The 19734-nt window shown below is 49.9% G+C and overlaps 1 protein-coding gene and 1 non-coding gene across 7 annotated transcripts in view; both read right to left on the reverse strand.

Annotated features, from left to right (window-relative positions):
• Positions 1-19734, reverse strand: part of LOC146209926 (solute carrier family 41 member 1-like) — a 246281-nt gene that overhangs the window by 211062 nt on the left and 15485 nt on the right. The gene's annotated exons all lie outside the window — the stretch shown is intronic.
• On the reverse strand, positions 5626-5698 carry TRNAK-CUU (transfer RNA lysine (anticodon CUU)). Its single transcript has one exon. It is a non-coding gene; the product is annotated as a tRNA-Lys (tRNA).

Here is a 19734-nt window from a genome sequence, read left to right on the forward strand (position 1 = left end):
TGTGGGAAAAGGCAGGGTCTCACAAGAAGCCGCCCGAATTCTAAAAGCTGCAACTAAAATTGATCGCAAAATCACCCTAATTTGGGTCCCAGCACACACGTCCGTCCCCGGCAACGAGGCGGCCCATGATTTAGCCCGAGATCTCTACTTCCGGGCAAACGCGGAGCCGCCCGACTGCCAGGCGATGGACGAACGTTTGCAAACCTATAAAGAAATAATCGAAAATTATAGATTAGGAAGACGTCTGATGCCGCCACCGGATCCTAGCTTAAATAATAAAGAGGCCATAGCCTGGCGGCGATTACAAGCCGGAAATTTCCCGAACCCTGTCTGGTTGTTTCACACCCAGATAGAGGAGAGAAAAAACGATAAATGTAAAGCCTGCGAAGCGAGGGGGACCCTCGACCATATAATTTGGGAATGCCCTAAGTCTCCGGGCGCTAGGGACAACATTAAAAGTAGAGAAGCCTGGGTAACCCTGCTGCGAAGCGACGTCCCCGCTGACCAGCAGAAAGCCGTCCGCCTGGCGGCTGAGGCCGCGAATAACCAATGTATATTCGCCAGTCCTTAGTCGCGGAGGTTCCAGCCCCCGTTCCTCAGACCTGCGTGCCAGGAGCGGGGAGTAGGGGGCCTCCTAAATCGGTGGAAATTAGTTTTAATCAAGCAATCAATCAATCACTAACACTACCATCATTATTATCACTAACTGTCACTGTCCGAAATACCACTTTCAATATCATTCGCTATCTAACACTAACAGCTTTAAACGTAAACAAAATCTCGCGGAGCGAGACGGATGGATGGACGCACGATGGACGGACGGATGGACGGACGGACAGAGGACGGACATGCATGAACGGACGGACACTATATGGCTTTCGCTTTATCCGGGGTGATGTTCACAACGCCAGATTTCTGAGCCGTCACAGTCACGGAGGTTTTCGCCTTCGTGACCTCGACAGATACTGCGCCTTCCCTTTCTTATAAACTAATTTACAACTGAAGCTAAAGTTCACTACGCTTAGCTATCGACACGGTAAAGTCTTTCGCGCAGCGAAATGGTCTTACGTGTTCACCGGCTAAATCGGAACTCTTAGTTATAAGGAACCAACAAGCCTCAAAGACAGAACCCGATTCTCGATAAACGACCCAGTTATATATTGACAACCTCCCAATAACAATAATAATAATAATTGGTTCACAGGAAGGGAAAGACGCAGTATCTGCCACACTTCTTTCTGTGGACATCTTAACCGCGCTGTAAGGGAAGGGAGGAAGGTGGGAGTGAAGGTGAAAAGAGAGAAAGAGGAGGCGTAGTGCAGGGCTACGGAGTAATTTCGACCACCTGGTGATCTTTAACGCGCGCTGACATTACACAGCACACGGACGCCGCTTCATTTCGCCTCCCTCGTCCGTGTGCTGTGCGATGTCAGCGCACGTTAAAGATCCCCAGGTGGTCGAAATTACTCCGTAGCCCTCCACTACGGCTCCCCTTTCTCTCTTTCCACTTTCACTCCCACCTTCCTCCCTTCCCTTACGGCGCGGTTCAGGTGTCCACAGAGCAAGTGTGACAGATACTGCGCCTTTCCCTTCCTGTGAACCAACCAACAACGCAGCGGCTGCGGTCGGGATCGAGCCCAGGTACTCTTGCACAGTAGTCGGGCGTCTTACCACTCCACCACCCCGGCGGGGCCCACCCAATACCCCCGGTAGCCACTATCGAGGTCCTTGGCATGTTTCCTAGAATAAAAGGTAGCGCGAAAGGACGAGGACGGAGGAAGGGACACAGAAATGTTGATTATGTCGGCATGTTGACTCGGAATAAACACAGAACAAAGAAGCAATACCCCGGCTACGCGTCACGGCGCACCAGATAGGTGGTTGCGACAGTAGGAAGAAAGAAAAACATTAAAGAGCACTGCAGAATTTGCATTACAGTAATGCGAAAGTACGGATGCTGCACGTGGGTTGCTTCTGATTGCTTAATTCACTTCGTATACCCATTTTAGTCTTTGGTACTTTCAATTTGCGCGCTAAACCTTCCTATGCCACTTTTCGGGACTACTTGTGGTTTCGTGACGTCACATCCTTGATGTCTCCACTATGGCAGCCCTTTCTCTCTTTCTGCTTTCATTCCAACCTTTCTCCCTTCCCTTAAGGCACAGATCAGGTGTCCACAGAACCTGTGTGACAGATACTGCGCCTTTCCTTTCACGTTAACCAGTTATTCTAATTAATTTCCTAATTAACATATTGGCCTAATTATTTTCAGAAACAACATTACGTCACCCTTAATCGATTGACACAAGTCATTAACCTCTATCACTTCTCAATTATGCACAACTGCTGCGGACACAATTTTGCGGACACAGTATGCGGACACGTTCTGCGGACAGAAATCTGTGAAGATCGCAAAGTAATGCTTTCGCATTAATAAAATGCACGGGCCTGCTACTGGCCCTGTACCTGAGCTAGAGCTGAGTCACCTCCCCTGATCGATTGATTGATTTATAGGAAGGGAAAAGCACGGTAACTGTCTCACTTGTTTTAGAGCGCAGCCCTTTGGCGGCCGTTCCTGGGTTTCGCGGCGGCGTCGGCGTCGGCCTCGTAACCAGTTCCCCCCCTTTCAGCCCCCCCGTTCGAGCCGGCGCTTTGGCCACCGGAGCCTCGCAGGAGGAGGGGGGCGGGTACACTCAGCGGCGAATGATGGGGGCAGGAGCGCGCGCAGCTACCGGAGCACACGAGCAAAAAAAAGGGGGTCGCCGGAGGCAGCGCTAGCAGCGACTGACTGACGTCGCTAGCTAGTCAACACAACGTGCTGCGTAGAACACCGTCGCCGCCATGCAGAAAGAGGAGACCCCCCCCTCCCCCCGCTCTTCCTGAGTGGAGGCGAGGGTGCTCTCCGGTTGCGGAAACGCCGACCCGCTCCTCAAGTATGCGGGCGCACCGAGACGACCGGTCCGGAGGGGGATACAATAGCGCTCGCCTCCTTCATCCGCAGAAAGCAACCGTACAGCGGCGGATCACGGTGCGTGCATCCCGTTCTCACTCGCTTCCAGGCTCGCTTCACTCGCTAGCGGCGTCAGCGAGTCGCTGCTGCTATCTGTTCGTTGCGCAACGTTCCTATGGACCCACGCGCTGCCTCCCGCAACCTCCCGATAACTCAATTGCTCTCTTCATTTCTGGGACCCCGAAGCTTCTTTCATGACAGCCAAGAACTGTTAGTGGAGTGTTTCTTGAAGGAATACGTGTGAAAAATTAAAAAAAAGATGTAATTGTGCTCATGTGCCTTGCTCGAAATCCTTGCCTCTTTTTTTTCTCTATTGGTTCACGGGAAAGGGAAGGCGCAGTATTTGTCACATTTGCTCTGTGGACACCTGAACCGCGCCGTAAGGGAAGGGGGGAAGGTGGGAGTGAAAGGGGAAAGACAGAAAGGGGAGCCGTAGTGGAGGGCTACGGAGTAATTTCGACCCCCTGGGGATGTTTAACGTGCCCTGACATCGCACAGCACACCGACGCCTCTTCGTTTTGCCTCAATTTATCGAAAAGATGAAACGGCTGATGAGCTGCGCTCAAATTTCGCATTAGGAAGTAACATAATCGTGGGCATTTCTTTGTGAACACCTCAACCGCGCCGTAAAAGAAGGGAGGAAGGTGGTAGTTAAAGGGGAAAGAGAGAAAGAGGAGCTATAGTGGAGGGCTACGGGGTAATTTCGACCACCTGTGGATCTTTAACGCCACCTCCCCTGCTTGATTTGTTTATAGGAAGGGAAAAAAGCGCGGTAACTGTCTCACTTGTTTTCTGTGGACACCGCAACCGCGCCGTAAGGGAAGGGAGGAAGATGGGAATGAAAGTGGAAAGAGAGAAAGAGGAGCCGTAGTGGAGGGCTACGGAGTAATTTCGACCACCTGGGGATCTTTAACGCGCGTTGATTGATTTATAGGAAGGGAAAGGCGAGGTAACTGTCTCACTTGCTTTCTGTGGACACCTCAACCACGCCGTAAGGGAAGGGAGAAAGGCGGGAGTGAAAGTGGAAAAAGAGAGGAGCCGTAGTGAAGGGCTTCGGAGTAATTTTGACCACCTGGGGATCTTTAACATGCGCTGACATCGCACAGCACACGGACGCCTCTTCGTTTCGTCTCCATCGAAACGCAGCCGCCGAGGTCGGGTTCGAACCCGGGTACTCCGAACCCGACCTCGAAGGCATCGGACAGCCGTGCTGGCAGACAGGAAGGTAGAGAAGAAAGGAAAAGAAGAGGTAGCGAAAGAAGCGCGTCGCAGCCGCCTTCGTCTACCACCAAAGCGGTGGCGGGTGAAATGACAGCCATCAATAGATACCAATCCAGTGGCAGGCTAGCCTCTACCGTAATTAAGCGGCAGCTAACTACTAGTCCCAGCTCCGTTAGGCCAAGAGCAGCCGCCCCGTCAGATAGGTGGTCTGTTGACGCGCAATGCCACCCGCCGCACGGGCATAAAAAAAGCCGACCTGTGCAGGATCATACAAGCTTTTATGATAAGTAGAATCACGTACTCCTGACCGTATTACCATCTGCGTCGCAGAGAGACTAATTAGCATAGTTCGAACCGCATACAAAGCGGCCCTTGGCCTTCCGGTATACGCTAACTCAAGAGACGGCTGCAGTTTGGAATTTTTAACGCGCTACCCGAACTGATTGAAGCCCATAAGACGGCACAGCGTTGCGGGACGCTTAATTCTCGACAAGCTCCACATACACCCCGCTGAGGAGGTGTGCTCAACATCGCCCTTATCGGTTGACATTACTAGTAGACTAGTAAAGCAATAGCCAAAGACATGCTATCAGGCAGACACAACGTCCGAAGGAAGTCAAGGGCGCCGACCCTTGAGAAGATGCAGCTCAGCACATCAAACATGGAACATACGTTGCATGTGTGGCCATAAACTTTCATGCTAGCTCTATACGCGAAGCGGAGGGAGTAGCTATGGTACTGGTCATCGCGGATCCCCGCACCAAAACTTGTGGGGCTCCGCAGCCCCCTTAGGTGTTTTAAACCGCGCGCGCGTCTTCCTATTTGTATTGTGTTTGCACGGGCAGCGCGAGTGCGCATGAGCAAGCAGATAATCTTGAGGGGGCGTGATTAGCGGCGATAGACGAGGGTAGATAAGCGCGTCGGAAGCAAGGCGCGGGGCCTCTTCTTGCCCCGGCGGAGAGGCCGGCGGGGGTAGCCGGCGAGCGTCATGGGCCAGCAGGGTGTGCACGGACGACTGAAAGAAGATCGCCGACACGAAGATGGAAGCAGTGTCAGCGGGAACTGCGAGACGTATTCGTGTGAGTTGCTGTCTCGCGAGAAGCAATGTTTCTTGTGCCGCCATTAGCGCTTTGGCCCGATTGCTCGTTTTATTCGCTCCGCAGTGTGTTTTGTTTCGCCGCGGTAAGGCCCTGGCAATCTTCCCGCTTTCCGTTGGTGTTCTATTGTCGCGCGCATGAACAGCCTGTTCTCAGCGCAGAAGCGCCTTATGTTTCTTTATTTTGCATTTTTGTTTATCCGGAATAAACCGGTGTTTTTAAGAGACTGGATTTGTCACTCGTCAGGCGAGACCATGGCTCGCGGACCCGTTTTTTGAAGGCGAGGGCTTCATCTGGCACCCAATGTGGGGCCCGAACCCACGACCCTGAGATTAAGAGTCGCATGCTCTACCGACTGAGCTAGCCGGGCGCGCCCAACGTGGAGATGAAGGCCTCGCCTTCAAAACCCGGGTCCGCTGACGCCTGGGGAACGCTGGTTTCCCGTCAATAGCTGCTCGAAGCTCATCTAAGCGATCCTCAGTACATACAAATACGAAAGGGCCTGGACAGCGCCAACCCTGCAGGAAGCATAGTGCCTACCGGCAGCTATGACTGCTACCTGGAAGCAGAGGATGGACTTCTCCTGAGATATACACCCGCTGCCGACACTGATGGTGGTGAGTCCCCATTTCGTGTTGTCGTACCAAAGAGCCTCCGCAAGCTCTTTTAAGTGTATTTGCACGACACACGCCTTGCAGGCCAAAGCGACGGCAAGAAAACGTATGAAAAGGTGGGTCGCATCGTGACTTGGCCCCGCATGAGAAAGGATGTCGTGGCATACGTCCGTACTTGTCTTACGTGCCAGACAGCGAAGGCAAGGGGAGGTAAACCACCGGCCTTCTTGCAACCTGTGGAGAGCCGTTACCCGTGGGAAATTGTTGCCTGCGACGTAATGGGCCCTTATCCTAGATCTGTGAAAGGAAATCGCTGCCTGCTAGTGGACACTGATCATTTTTCCAAATGGGTTGAATTATACCCGCTGCGTAAACTGAACTCAAAGGTAGTCTGGGATAAACTCCTAGACGCATTCACTCGGTTCGGCTTCCCGGCGCAGCTAATCACTGATAAAGCGACGTATTTCACGGGCCGGATATTTGCTGACACCTGCAAAGCTCTTGGCGTGCAGCACAAAAAGACTACGCCCTACCCATCCTCAGGCTAACATCACAGAGCGGGTCAGCAGAAACCTGAAACACATGCTCGTGGTTTTCACGGAGTGTCACAAAGACTGAGATTTGCGAGTGCAGGAGATGGCTTTCGCTACAAGAACCACAGAAAACCGGTCGACTGGTTTTACGCCGGCAGCAATTTTGGCCGTGAGCTTCGATTTATCATTGAACATGCCCTTACCCATGACTCTGATTTACCGGCTCCCAGTTATTCCAGGTTCACCCAGGATCTCTCCAGTCGTCTCGCTGGAACTCTAAAGGAGGACAGGGAGAACTCAGACCTCGCCCGCCTGGAGCACTGCGGCGGGTACAAGGGCAGGCGTCTTTTGCAGTTTGACGTTGGGGATAAAGTACTCCGCCGCTCGCACCCGCTATGTGATGCCGCAAAAGGATTTGCTGCCTCTCTCGCTTCTCGGTGGACTGGTCCTTTTGTAGTAATAAAGCGTCTTTCGCGGCTCGCTTACATGCTTCTTCATGTGCAGGGTGGCCGAGAGATCGGACCAGTCAACGTCGCCGACCTGAGAAAGTACTAGGAGCGGCCAGAAAGTACGTAACGGCACTCGGGTCTACGAGATGTGAACCACCTGGACCATCATCTGATGAATGCCACCAATCCAGCGGTTTCCTTCAAGCGGACATTTCGTCAGCACCAGCACTGTTTTTGCACTCCTCCCAGTGCCCTTGTTTGTTTCGTTCTTTGACATCTCGGGCGGTGTCCCGTCTTGAGAGGGGGTAGTGTGGGGCTCCGCAGCCCCTTTAGGTGTTCTAAACCGCGCGCGCGTCTTCCTATTTGTATCGTGTTTGCACGGGGAGCGCGAGTGCGCATGAGCAAGTAGATAATCTTGGCGGGGGGGGGGGGGGGGGGGGGGGGGGGGGCGTGATGTTAGCGGCGACAGACGAGGGTAGATAGGCGCGTCGGAAGCAAGGCGGGGGGCGTTTTTTGCCCCGGCGGAGAGGCCGGCGTGGCGTAGCCGGCGTGCGTCATGGGCCAGCAGGGTGTGCACGGACGACTGAAAGAAGATCGCCGACACGAAGACGGAAGCAGTGCCAGCACGAACTGCCTAGGCGTATTCGTGTGAGTTGTTGTCCCGCGAGGAGCAATATTTCTTGTGCCGCCATTAGCGCTTTGCCCCATTTGCTCGTTTTATTCGCTCCGCAGTGTTTTGTTTCGCCGCGGTAAGGCCCTGACATTCTTCCCGCTTTCCGTTGGTGTTCTATTGTCACGCGCATGAACAGCCTGTTCTCAAGGCAGTAGCGCCTTATGTTTCTTTGTTTTGCATTTCCGTTTATCCGGAATAAACCGGTGTTTTTAAGAGACTGTATTTGTCACTCTTTGGGCAAGACCATGGCTCGCGGACCCGTTTTTTGAAGGCGAGGCCTTCAAACTACACTAAGCGGCTCAAAGAGCGCTGTTCACAATTTTGCCCAAAATTCTTTAAGCGCGCTCGCAACGCGAATTCTGCGCAACCGATCACATCAATCTCGTATGGGTTCCGGCTCATGCGGGTAATTCTGGAAACGAAGTGGTCGACCGCCTAGCCCGAGTCTTAACCAACAGGGGACGGAAGACCTATCAGGAACGGACACACCCGCTTAGGCGCCGCGCTCATACGCGGACATTAGAAACTTCTATCACGATAAGAGGCACGTACCTCACCCCTCACCCCGAACGGGATCGAGCGCAAGCCACTACACTCAGACGCCTGCAAACAAATGCCATTCTTAGCCCCTACCGACTTCATTAACGTGAAAGAATTACTTCGCTATGTTCACAGATTTTTCTAAGCAGACCGTGTCAGCAGGCCGTGTTTGCAAAATCGGTTTGGTTTGGTTTTGTGGGGTTTAACGTCCCAAAGCGACTCAGGCTACTAGAGACGCCGTAGTGGAGGACACCGGAAATTTCGACCACCTGGGGTTCTTTAACGTGCACTGACATCGCACAGCACACGGGCGCCTTGCTTTTCGCTGCCATCGAAAAGCGGCCGCAGAGGCTGGGATTTCATCCCTCACCCTTGGGAACTGTAGTCGAGCGCAGTAACCACTGCGTGACCCCGGCGGTGTTCTGGAAAATCGTGTCCGCAGCAGTTGTGCATAATTGAGAAGGGGTAGAGGTTAATGCGTGTTGTCAATCGATAGAGGGTGACGTAATGTTGTTGCCGAAAAAGTAATTAGGCCAATAAGGTAATTAGGTAAATAATTAGAATAACTGGGTCACAGGAAAGACACGGCGCAGTATCTGCTACACGTGCTGTGGACACCTGAACCGTCTGTAAGGGAAGGGAGGAAGGTGGGAGTGAAAGCGGAAAGAGAAAAAAAGGGTGCCGTGGTGAATATGACGTCAAGGATGTGACGTCACGTAACCGGAACTAGAGCCGAAAAAAAGGATATATGAAGAAATTGGCGCGCAACTTGAGAGTACCAAAGACAAATGAGCAAACAAGAAGTTAAGCAGCAATAATGAACCAGAAGCAACCAACAGCAGTATCCGTGCTTTCGCATTACTCCAATGCTGATTTTGCAGAGCCATATAAAGGAGGCTATGGCAGTGCTCTTTAATTTTTTTATTACAAACGGTGATTTATTTTTTATTAAAAACGGTATAAACCCTACATGCCAGCACTGTGATGACGGAACGAACGCTACCCAAAACACCATATACTATGGGAATGCGCTAGCAATCCCCCTCCAAGGACATTCTTGCCAGCTCCCTTGGCGAAGGAATGGGATAAGCTGTTAGCCAGCTCAAGAAAAACAACTTGATTCGCTCTAATCACGCGAGCTCAAGAGGTCGCCCCCGTCTGGAAAACACCCTGGACTCACCCCAGCCCCAATAATTCCTTGCATTTTGTTGCAATAAAAGTTACCATCACGAGTCTTCGCATGGCACTGAATTTGACCTTCAAGTAACCTTGACCTTATGAAGTGTGGGTGCCCACGATTCCGGGGTCCACCGAAAATATACTGCGCTTTCCTTTCCCCAAAAACAAAAGTATATATAAGATAACTGATCCACAGAAAGGAGGAGGAGGAGGAAAAGCTTTATTTAGCCCCATATTATTTGGCGGTTTTTGGACGCCTTCAGAGATGTCTGCTTGTTGTATCCACAAGAGTCTTCTCCGTCGACTTCGTTCACTTTTTCACAATGGTCGGTTGCCCTCAGTCCAGGGCTCCGCTGGCTGCTGCCGCCCATTGGGCTTGCTGTACCAGACCTTGCTGGTCTTCGCAGCGGTCGCTGGACAGCAGAGTCCCATTGCTCCGCACGGGTTTCGAATTTTGGGGACCACATCTGTTTTGACATGCCCATGTGATGTGATATAGTGTTGGGTTTTCATCGCACCACGGACATCTGTCAGCGTATATGGTAGGGTGCATTTTGTTTAGTATGTGTAGGTCTGGATATGAACCCGTCTGTAATTGTCTCCATATGACAGCTTCCTCTCTGCAGTGAGAACTGTGCGGTGGGGGATATCGCATTCTTCTTCCTCTATAGTTTTCTAGTATGGCCGAGTATGCCTTGGGTGCTGGCAAAAGTTTCGCGGACGCGTCGGATGCTCAGAAAGTAGTGTATGCTCGAGCTATCCTGTCAGCCGCTTGGTTCCCTGCCACCCCCATGTGCCCCAGTACCCACATAATTTTGTGTCTGGTATTGTTTTCTTCGTGGGTTTTAATTCTGTCGCTCGCTTTGAGGAGTATACGGAGCGCGTGACGACCAATCCTACCATTCATGAAATTTCGACAGGCTGTTTGAGAGTCCGTGAGTATCGTTAGCGACCGCCCAGCTCTATAGCCCTCCGCCACCGCTAGAGAAATGGCTACTTCCTCGGCCTCTGCTACTGTGCAGTGTCGGATAGAGGCGCTGGTCACTTCGCGTAGAGACGAATCGACCACCGTGGCCACTGCAATTTTGCTGTGTCCTCCTCTCGAGGACGCGTCTGCGTACACGGTCGTGTCTTGAGGAGCGTATATTTTTTGAATAAAATCGGCCCTTGCTTCTCTTTTACCTTAGTGGAGGTTAGGGTCCATGTTTCTCGGGATTGGAGCTACCTTGAGGGACTTGCGAAGTTCGTCGGGGATCGTTACCGTCCTCGCTATTTCTCGCATCTGCTCACAGTATCCGAGTCTCTGTAAGAGCGCTCTTCCAGTCGTTGTCTGCAGCAGCCTGAGTTTTTGCGACTCAAGCTGCGCCTCGCGTAGTTCTTCGAATGTGTTTTGCAATCCAAGCGCCATGAGCTTTTCTGTAAACGTGTTGCGCGGTAATCGGAGCGCCGTCTTATACGCTTTGCGTAGCAGGGCATCCGCTTGTTGTATTTCACTCTTGTTGAGGGACTGGTAGGGCAGGCTGTACATAATTCGGCTCCCTACCAGGTTTCTAACAAGTTTTAGTGTGTCCTCTTCGCGCATGCCATGCCGCCTGTTGGTGATGCGGGTGATGTGATCATGCGTGTCACTTGTAGCGTTGTTTTGAGCATTGTAAAACTGTGACTACTGCATTGGTTCGATTGAACCCACATACCTAATATTCTTATTGTTGTCTTTTCAGGGTTGGGCATTCCTTCCAGGTAGATGCTGAGTTTCAGGTTCTCACTGGTTGGGACGGTCCGGTTTTGTTAGCCTCTCCACACTCGAAGCAGTTCCGATTTCTCAGTCGAGCATGCGAGTCCTCTTTCTCCGAGATATTTCTGTACAAAGGAGGCCGCTTCCTGTAGTTTTTCTTCCTTCTCCCCGAGGGAACCGGTGTTCGTCCAGACGGTTATATCGTCTGCATACATGGCGTGCCTGATGCCTTCAATCTTCTCTAGTTTTCGTGCTAGGCCTATCATAGCTATATTGAAGAGAATAGGTGAGATGACTGATCCTTGCGGTGTTCCTTTGTTTGGCGCGTGAATTTTGTTCGATCGGGGGTCTCCCATGCCGATGGTGGCAGTTCTATCTGACAGGAAGGCTTTGACGTACCCGTGGATTCTGCGTCCGCAGTCCAGGTCGTCTAGGCCTCTAAGGATCGCTTCGTGACTGACGTTATCAAATGCTCCCTTGATGTCAATGGCCATTATGACATTTTCACCTGTTCGGGGTACGTTGCGGAGCACATCTTCTTGTATTTGAAGCAGCACGTCCTGCGTCGAGAGGTTTGCTCCGAAGCCAAACATGGTATGGGGTACATGTTCATTATCTTCCATAAAATTTTGCAGTCTGAGCATCACCACCCGCTCGTAAAGCTTGCCGAGGCACGACGTGAGCGAGATGGGCCTGAGATTTTCAATTTGGAGCTGTTTGCTAGGTTTAGGTATCATAATTACTTCGGCGTGTTTCCAGTCTTCGGGAACCGTCTCCGCCTCCCAGTGTTTGTTTAGAAAGCTTACGAGCTCTTATATGAGGTCGTCACTCAGGTTTCGGATCAGGGCATTGTCGATTCTGTCGGCTCCTGCTGCCGTGTTTCTGGTCGTATTCCTTATGGCCGCATAAACTTCTTCCACAGTTATTGGGCGGTCGAGTCTCTGGTTTTCAGCTCCGCGATAGGTTCCTTGGTGTCGTGAGGGGTTGTGACACGGCCGCTCGATGGAAGCGCACTAGGTGCGGCCTGCTACGTCGCCCGAAACCGGCGGGAGGCGCCTACTTCCCGTCGCCACCGCCGCGGCGCCACCGTTCGGGGACAGCCGCGCGCGGAGAGCTGCGCCTGGCTGCGCTTTCAGGGAGGCGTCGGCGTGGTAGAAGCCTTTTATTTTAAGAATATAAGAGCTCCGCTTCACACAATTGGGCAACACGAATTAGTATATACTGTCATGTCTAGTGTGACCATGTGAGCACGTAGCGCTTGCTCGGCAACGATGTATACGGTGGGTCAAGGCCACTCGATTGGAGAGCTCGCAATACCGTACTGTTGCATTCGGATCAAGTTGTTTGTCACATGAAAATCTCACCCTGCTGTGAACTCCAAGCTGTTCAACAGCCATGGTAGCCTAATGTATAACCACTTAACTACGTCGCGAATTCAGTGTGTCATTTTCATACCATTTACTCATTCCTGCATACAGCTTTTATACACAAATTGATGTCAACCTGTTCTAAGCAGACAGCGCTATCCAATAAAAATATATTGTCCTACTGTGAACAACCTCTGTGAAAATGCGACATGTAACCAACGTTTCTATCTCATTCTGACAAAGGTTACGTTGGAAATATGAAGATGTTTATTCGGTTAAATCTACATGATAACTTGGGATCTTCGACTCAGTTGGAGACCTTAAACTTTTTGCGCCAGAAGGCTATCCGTCATAGCTTCCCGCATTTTGCATGACCGAACTAAGCGCGCTTTATAGAGGCGGTTTGCCTCAAGCTTGCAACGTATATGCGCCGAAGGTTTTTATTACTATTTTTATTGGCTTCTCGCAAACCCGTACACTTTTTGCTGGTTTGTAATTTTCAATGGAAGAACGCGCATCGAGTGTTCCTGTTGTGAAACTCTTAGCAGCGATCTCAACAATGTTCACGCTTCAGAGCGTAACTGCAGCCGAGGTTCAACGAGCAGCCGAGTACGCTTATTAAGTGGCCACACAAAAAAGGAAGAAAATTGCCAATCGCAGATGGAAAAACCTTTCATGAGTGCGGTTTACGCCATAACCATAAATGTCGCTCGACTGTTGAGTTGACATTTCCAGCTCAGCTCGCTATCAGTGGGTGCCGCAACTTAACAATATCTTGCATAGCGCCTCAGCATGGGCGCGATCATTGTTTTCATAGATTAGCTGCGGGTACAGTGTACAGTGAGAAAACAATGATGAAATCAAAAGTTTACACAGCTTGCTACTTTGCCGTACCTCTTAAGACTTCATCAGCCTGTTAATGAAGGTGCCCGTAAGCTGACAAAGCTTGATTACTTCCTTTGCGGTGTACATCAAGCCTCCATTGTCCTTGGTTTTCATCAACCTGTAACTGGTCCAGTTGACTCATATTTCCTGGAACAGACAGGTCGCCTCAAAACCATTACCTAATATCGCATAAATTAAGCAACAACCTGGTAGTGATAAACAAAACTTGAGGTTCCTAAATCTCCTTGCAGAGCCTCGTCAGAGTACCCGCTCTTTGCTACCTGCTTATTCACCGTATTCCGTAATTGCTGCCTTTGTCGCATATCATTAGAATGCAGCCTTAAGCCATCGCATTATATGAAATAGCACCCTACACATAGCTATATAAAGCCCCTCTTTACTGAAGCCGTACGAACGTGCCCTATAGGAGTATAGTGTGCCTGACTTGGGATCTAAGGGTCCCACTTTCAATAATTCCCATTTCACCCTTACATCTTATTGACCCTCTCTGATTTGGCAGCTCCTGCCACATTGAACATGTCGTGTTCTCATTGCGCCAAAGGTGTCTGGCCATATCACCAACGAACGTGCCTCTTACAAAAGAGGTATTTTTCCGACTTTCCGCCGACAGAGCGGGCGCCGGATTTTCTGTGGAACGTGGCTTTTCAGTTTATCGCGTCGACTCAAACAGTCTTAAGAGCATAAACAAATGTTGTATGCACAGGCTCCTTTGCTTTCAAGGCCACTTAGACTAGCGCGCGGCAAAATTGACAACAAATTGTATGCTTATATTAAAAAAAAAACGCTTCATATCGTTTTCTGATATGTCCTCGCAACATAACCTGCGAGATAAGCTTCTGGTGCTACTTCATCGTGTTCATCTGCTTCACAACACATCGTTAAAAATTCTAGTTCACTGGCCAGCTCCATGGTAACCAAATAGGTTAAACAACGTGACGGGAACACAGGAAAAGGGGACGACACAACTTGAGCGGTTGTGTCGTCCTCTTCTCCTGTGTTCCCGTCACGTTGTTTGCACTGTTAACCTATAATTAATCACCAACAAGTTCATTCTGCTGTCTCTTCTAGCAAATTCAATGGCAGCTGATAGGGTATTATGCTTCAGCATCTGAACTTTTTAACCTCAGCGCCACTTTCATTTCAGAGGAAGCGAGTGCATTTCAACTCCTCGCTACTGCCTTTGTCTAAAGCGAGCTCAGCAGATAAAATTTGATGGTCTCTTACATGTCTCTTAAGCGGAGGACGGCGAAAGCCAACCCTTGTCCTATCATTCGCCTCTCATCGTTTGTCACAGTTCGTCATTTCAAGTCGTCGTTGGATATATTGGTCGTTTCCCAGTCATGATGAGTTTGCCTGCGTAGTCATTGTAGCCCTTACCACTCATAACTAAGCAGGTTACTCATTTAAAATCAGCAGTGGTCATTACATGTCATCCTTTCACATATTGGTCATTTCGCAGTCATTAGCAGTAATAATGAGCCATGCCTAGTTATTATAGTCATTACCACACATCGCTAAGCACTTGTACTCATTTCAAATCAGTTGCGGTCATTACAAATCATTTTAGTCATTATTAACCATTATTAGTCATTAGCATTAGTCATTACCTCTATCAATGTCTATTTAAAACTTTTATTGATTACCTATCACCATCAATCATTTTCATTCTTAATCTCCCTCCTTGCACGTCCGCTTTTGCGACTGACACACCAGTGCACAGATGCGACACACAGATTACAGCCATAGCTTCTGCGCACCGATTTTCACTTTGTTTTTTAAGGCTTTCATGATGAGTTTGCCTGCGTAGTCATTGTAGCCCTTACCACTCATAACTAAGCAGGTTACTCATTTAAAATCAGCAGTGGTCATTACATGTCATCCTTTCACATATTGGTCATTTCGCAGTCATTAGCAGTAATAATGAGCCATGCCTAGTTATTATAGTCATTACCACACATCGCTAAGCACTTGTACTCATTTCAAATCAGTTGCGGTCATTACAAATCATTTTAGTCATTATTAACCATTATTAGTCATTAGCATTAGTCATTACCTCTATCAATGTCTATTTAAAACTTTTATTGATTACCTATCACCATCAATCATTTTCATTCTTAATCTCCCTCCTTGCACGTCCGCTTTTGCGACTGACACACCAGTGCACAGATGCGACACACAGATTACAGCCATAGCTTCTGCGCACCGATTTTCACTTTGTTTTTTAAGGCTTTCGCCTTAAAAAACAAACGCATCCACGCAGACACGAGGCGAACGCGTCCGGAAAGGAAGCAAACCGCGCGTTCAGAGCAGGCGACCCGGGCGGCGACGTGTCCCCGAACAGTGGCGCCCTCAGCAGAAATTGCGGGCGCAACTGTAAACTCCCCAAGGACGCGCTTGCCCATTGGCGGCGCGACGCAGCAGGCCGCACCCAATGCGCTTCCATCGAGCGGCCGTGGTTGTGGTCACCGAAACATTTTTTTCGTGCCTTCTCTAAAAGGTCGGTGTCCGAAACCTCGAAGGAGTGGATGAATCTGTGGATGCTTTTATTGTTTTCTGATCTTGTTTTGGTCGGATCGATTAGTGCTCTAAGGAGATTCCAGGTTCTGGCCGTACCTAAGGTTCCGTTAAGCGAGTCGCTGAATTGTTCCCAATTTTGTCTCGCGAGTTGCGGTGCGTATTCTTCAGCTTTTGCCGTAACTTCTGCTATCTTTAGTTTTAGTTTCCTGTGGTAGTTTTGCTTCCGCCATCTTTTGGTGAGACTGCGTCTGGCTTCCCATAGTCGCAGAAGGTGCCCGTCTACTTCGGGCGTTGTTGTTGTTCGTCTTACACTTTTTGTGCATTTGTCTCGCGTTTCTGTCAACATGCCGCTCCAGTCTTCTAGTGATTGGATGCCGCCTTCAGATGTTTTGCAAGCCCCGCGGAACGCGTTCCAGTCCGTGAGTTTTGCTTGTCCGATCCGGCATCTTACCCTTTCCGATGCTATTCGCGTCCGGAGGATAAAGTGATCGCTACCTAGGTTTTCCATCATGTTTTTCCACTGTGACTCCTTGCTCTTCCTTACGAACGTGAGGTCCGGACAAGTGTCCGTGCTCACAACTATTACCGATTCTCGCGGGGGTCGCGGGATCTGTGATTAGCCTGCAGCCAAAATATTCGGCTACGTCCGCTAATGTTCTTCCCTTGATATCTTGTTTCCGGTATACCCAACTAGTGTCCATGGCGTTGAAATCTCCCACGATAATGACTGCATTTTCTTTGGCCAGCTTGTGCGCTCCGTGGAAGAGTTCGAAGAATTTGGCTTTTCTTTGTCTTCGGGGGCTGTACACGTTCACTACTAGAACGGCTGCTTTACCTCCGTTTGGGCTCTCGTAAACATCGTACCCCTGTAAAGAGGGCCTGGTTCCAGTCTCTTGGAGCGCAATCACATCGGGGTGTGTAAGCTGTGTGTTTATGTATTGTTTTAGTAGGGCCTGTTTTTTGCGGTAGCCTCTGCAGTTCCATTGCCAAATTTCTAAGTTTTCTTGGTCTTGCTGACGCGTCTTGGTCATGTTTACGTGTTCGTGCTGTTGCCTTGTTCGACAGCGAACGCCGTTAACGCTGGACGGTTGTACGCTCTTTCCCTAATGTTTTCTTATGTCTTTGTTCTCGAAAAGCACTTTTGATTTCTGAGATCTGCCCCTGAAATTGTGCTTGCATCTGTTGCATTTGAGATTGGATTTGCCGCATCATATCCTGCATCATCTGTTGCATGCGTGTTTCAAGTTCTCCATTGTTGGATGCTTGTGGCTGTTTTGGAAAGGCTCTAGTGATTTCAAGCTCCCGCTGTGTCTTTAGTGTTTTTGTTAGTTCCTCGACGTTGCGTTTGAGCTCATTTTGTTTGACTCCAGCGAGTTCAAGCTCGCGTCTGAGTGCATCACGGCTCGCGTCTTTAGCTTCTTTGACAGGAATATTTTTGTTATTTGTATTGTTTGTGTTACTATTTTTTACCGAGTGCGGATCAATGGTATAAGCCCAGCTTACCTTGCTGCCGCCTTTCTGGGAAAGCTTCTTTTTCTGCTTTTCTTGTTTGTTCTCCTCCTGTGAACCGGCCGGCGACAGAGGTGGGGAGGAATTGGACCTTGATCGGCTCCTCGAGGTCTCTCCTTCTGAGCTGAACCATCGCTTGCGTGGTCGCCCGCGTTGGCCACTGCGCCCTCTTTCCCCGCTGGGCTTTGGTCTTGCTTTTTTCAGTCTCTCGGGGCACTCTTTGGATCCGGTGCGATGTGCCTCACCGCATATTAGGCACTTGAGCTCGCACATATGGTCTTTCGTCGGATTTTTATCTCCGCACAGTCCGCACACAATATGTCCGGTGTGGGGCACACGTCGGAGCGGTGTCCTCGCTAGAAACAGACGTAGCACACATGCCTCGTGGGGCGGTACTGGTAGCACGGTAGTTCACCTCCGTAGTATATTACGAATTTCGGCAAGATCGGGCCGTCGAACGTGATCACTGCGGTCTTGGATTTTCCAAGCATCCTTGCCTGGAGAATGGTTACTCCTTGAGTTCTGACTCGTAGGTGAATTAGCAGAGATAATCTCTTTCGGCGAGTTAAAGACGGGGGGTTGTCTCTAATACATCTATATGTGCGGCAGATGGTTTTAAGGTTCTGTTTCCTACGTGACCAAAAGGATGCATTCCTGAGAACCTTTATGCAGATCATGCTATCCAGTGCAATTGCAGAGTTTATAGTCTCTTCATGCTCTGCTCGGGGATACACTGTGTCACGCTTCCTGCGAGAAGTGGTGTGGTCGTTCAGGTTTTTGCGCGTGAGGTACTCTGTAGAGTATTTAGCGACGGTACCACCTAAGCGACTGTACAAGGATCTTATTTCACAATTGTTTCCAGCTCCATTGTACAGAACCTTATACTGTGAAGGCCCAGGGAAAGATGTGCTCAAACGAGTTAAAAACATGACTGTTGCACCGGGCGTAAAAACATTCTTTTTTAAATTGCATGCAGGAACCCTTCCAGTCAAAACATGGATGGAAGAAAAGGGTCTTTTTGTACCTTGGGGCTCAAACTGTCTACTATGTAGGAAACCTGAAACAGTTGAGCACGTATTCCTGGATTGTTGGGATGCGGTGCTTTACTGGGATGTGTTACAAAGGACACCTAAAAAAGACCTGCCATTGACGCCACGTGGAATTCGGTACTTGACAACTATTAATGATGATTTTCAGTATGACCTCATCATGCTATTGGGCCTTCACAGTATTTGGAGGAGTAAGATGGCTTATAGACACTGTGATGTCGATGCACGGTCTGTATGTGATTATTTTGTTGAACAAGTGTATAAACTAAAAGAAATTTTGAAGCAGCAAGATGCTGCGGAGGAGGTCTTGAGTCTGATGGGCGAACTTGTGGTAATGAAAGTCCATTAGACACGGTTGTCAGCCAAGGGGCATGGCAACCACGATCTTTTACTGATGTATTTGTACCAATTCATGCAATAAAGAAAAAAAAAAGTGCTTTGAGCTCTTCGGTAGACGTACTTGGGTCAACACCGTGTATTACGCCGCGAAAGACGTCCTCTGGAGCTGCCATGTAAGCGTTGACCTCGTACGACTTTCCGGCGAATTTAAGGCGGGTAATGTGCCGCACCAGGTGAGCCGTTTCTTCATGTGGGGTGCTAATGATAATGATATTTGATCCTGCACGAAGCCTTACAAGTAGGTCCTCGTACTTTCATTGTTGGCCGCACGCCATGATAACGGCGCGCGCTACTTGGTGTGTGGTGAGTGATTTCACCATGAGTCCTTTCTTGGGTCGAAAAATTATTTTCATGTCATATTTGGGGAGTGGCGGCAGTCTTCGCCTAGGCCTCCTCTGCTCCACCTGTCCAGTCTTGTTGCAGCCGGTCGCATTACCCAGTGATTTTCCATCATGAGGTTGGGCGTCCGGGCCGGTTCCCGTGCCTTTCCGTTGTCCTTGTCTCTGAAGCTTTTTTTTCTTCTGACGCTTGGATTGAACAAGCTCCGAACTGGCATCGTTGTTGTACCCGACGCGCTCCGATGAGGAATCTGACGGGATTCCGTCTTCGCTTCCTGACTCGGCGTCTCCAAAGTCGTCTTCATCCATCCCCTGGAATTCGTCAAGGAGGGCATTTGGTAGTTGTGGCGACGCACTTGGGGCTTGGCTTGGCCTTGCCATATGGTCTCTGTAGAAGCGTCGGTGGTAGGCGCCGCCGTCGTTAATAAGCCTAGCGTCCCATGCTCTCCCGATGTCGTGCTGGGCGTCCTGTCAGGGTTAGCGGGCTGGCGCCCGCTTTGGAACTTTCAAGTCCGGTAAAGATCCGACAAAATGGTCTTACCGCTTGAAATATGGCATCTAGGGGATCCAGCACTTGATGTCTTCCAGTTCCGAATGA

Source organism: Amblyomma maculatum, chromosome 1, assembly GCF_055883805.1.
Source record: "Amblyomma maculatum isolate TAMU_Amacu chromosome 1, ASM5588380v1, whole genome shotgun sequence".
NCBI classification, from domain to species: Eukaryota; Metazoa; Arthropoda; class Arachnida; order Ixodida; family Ixodidae; genus Amblyomma; species Amblyomma maculatum.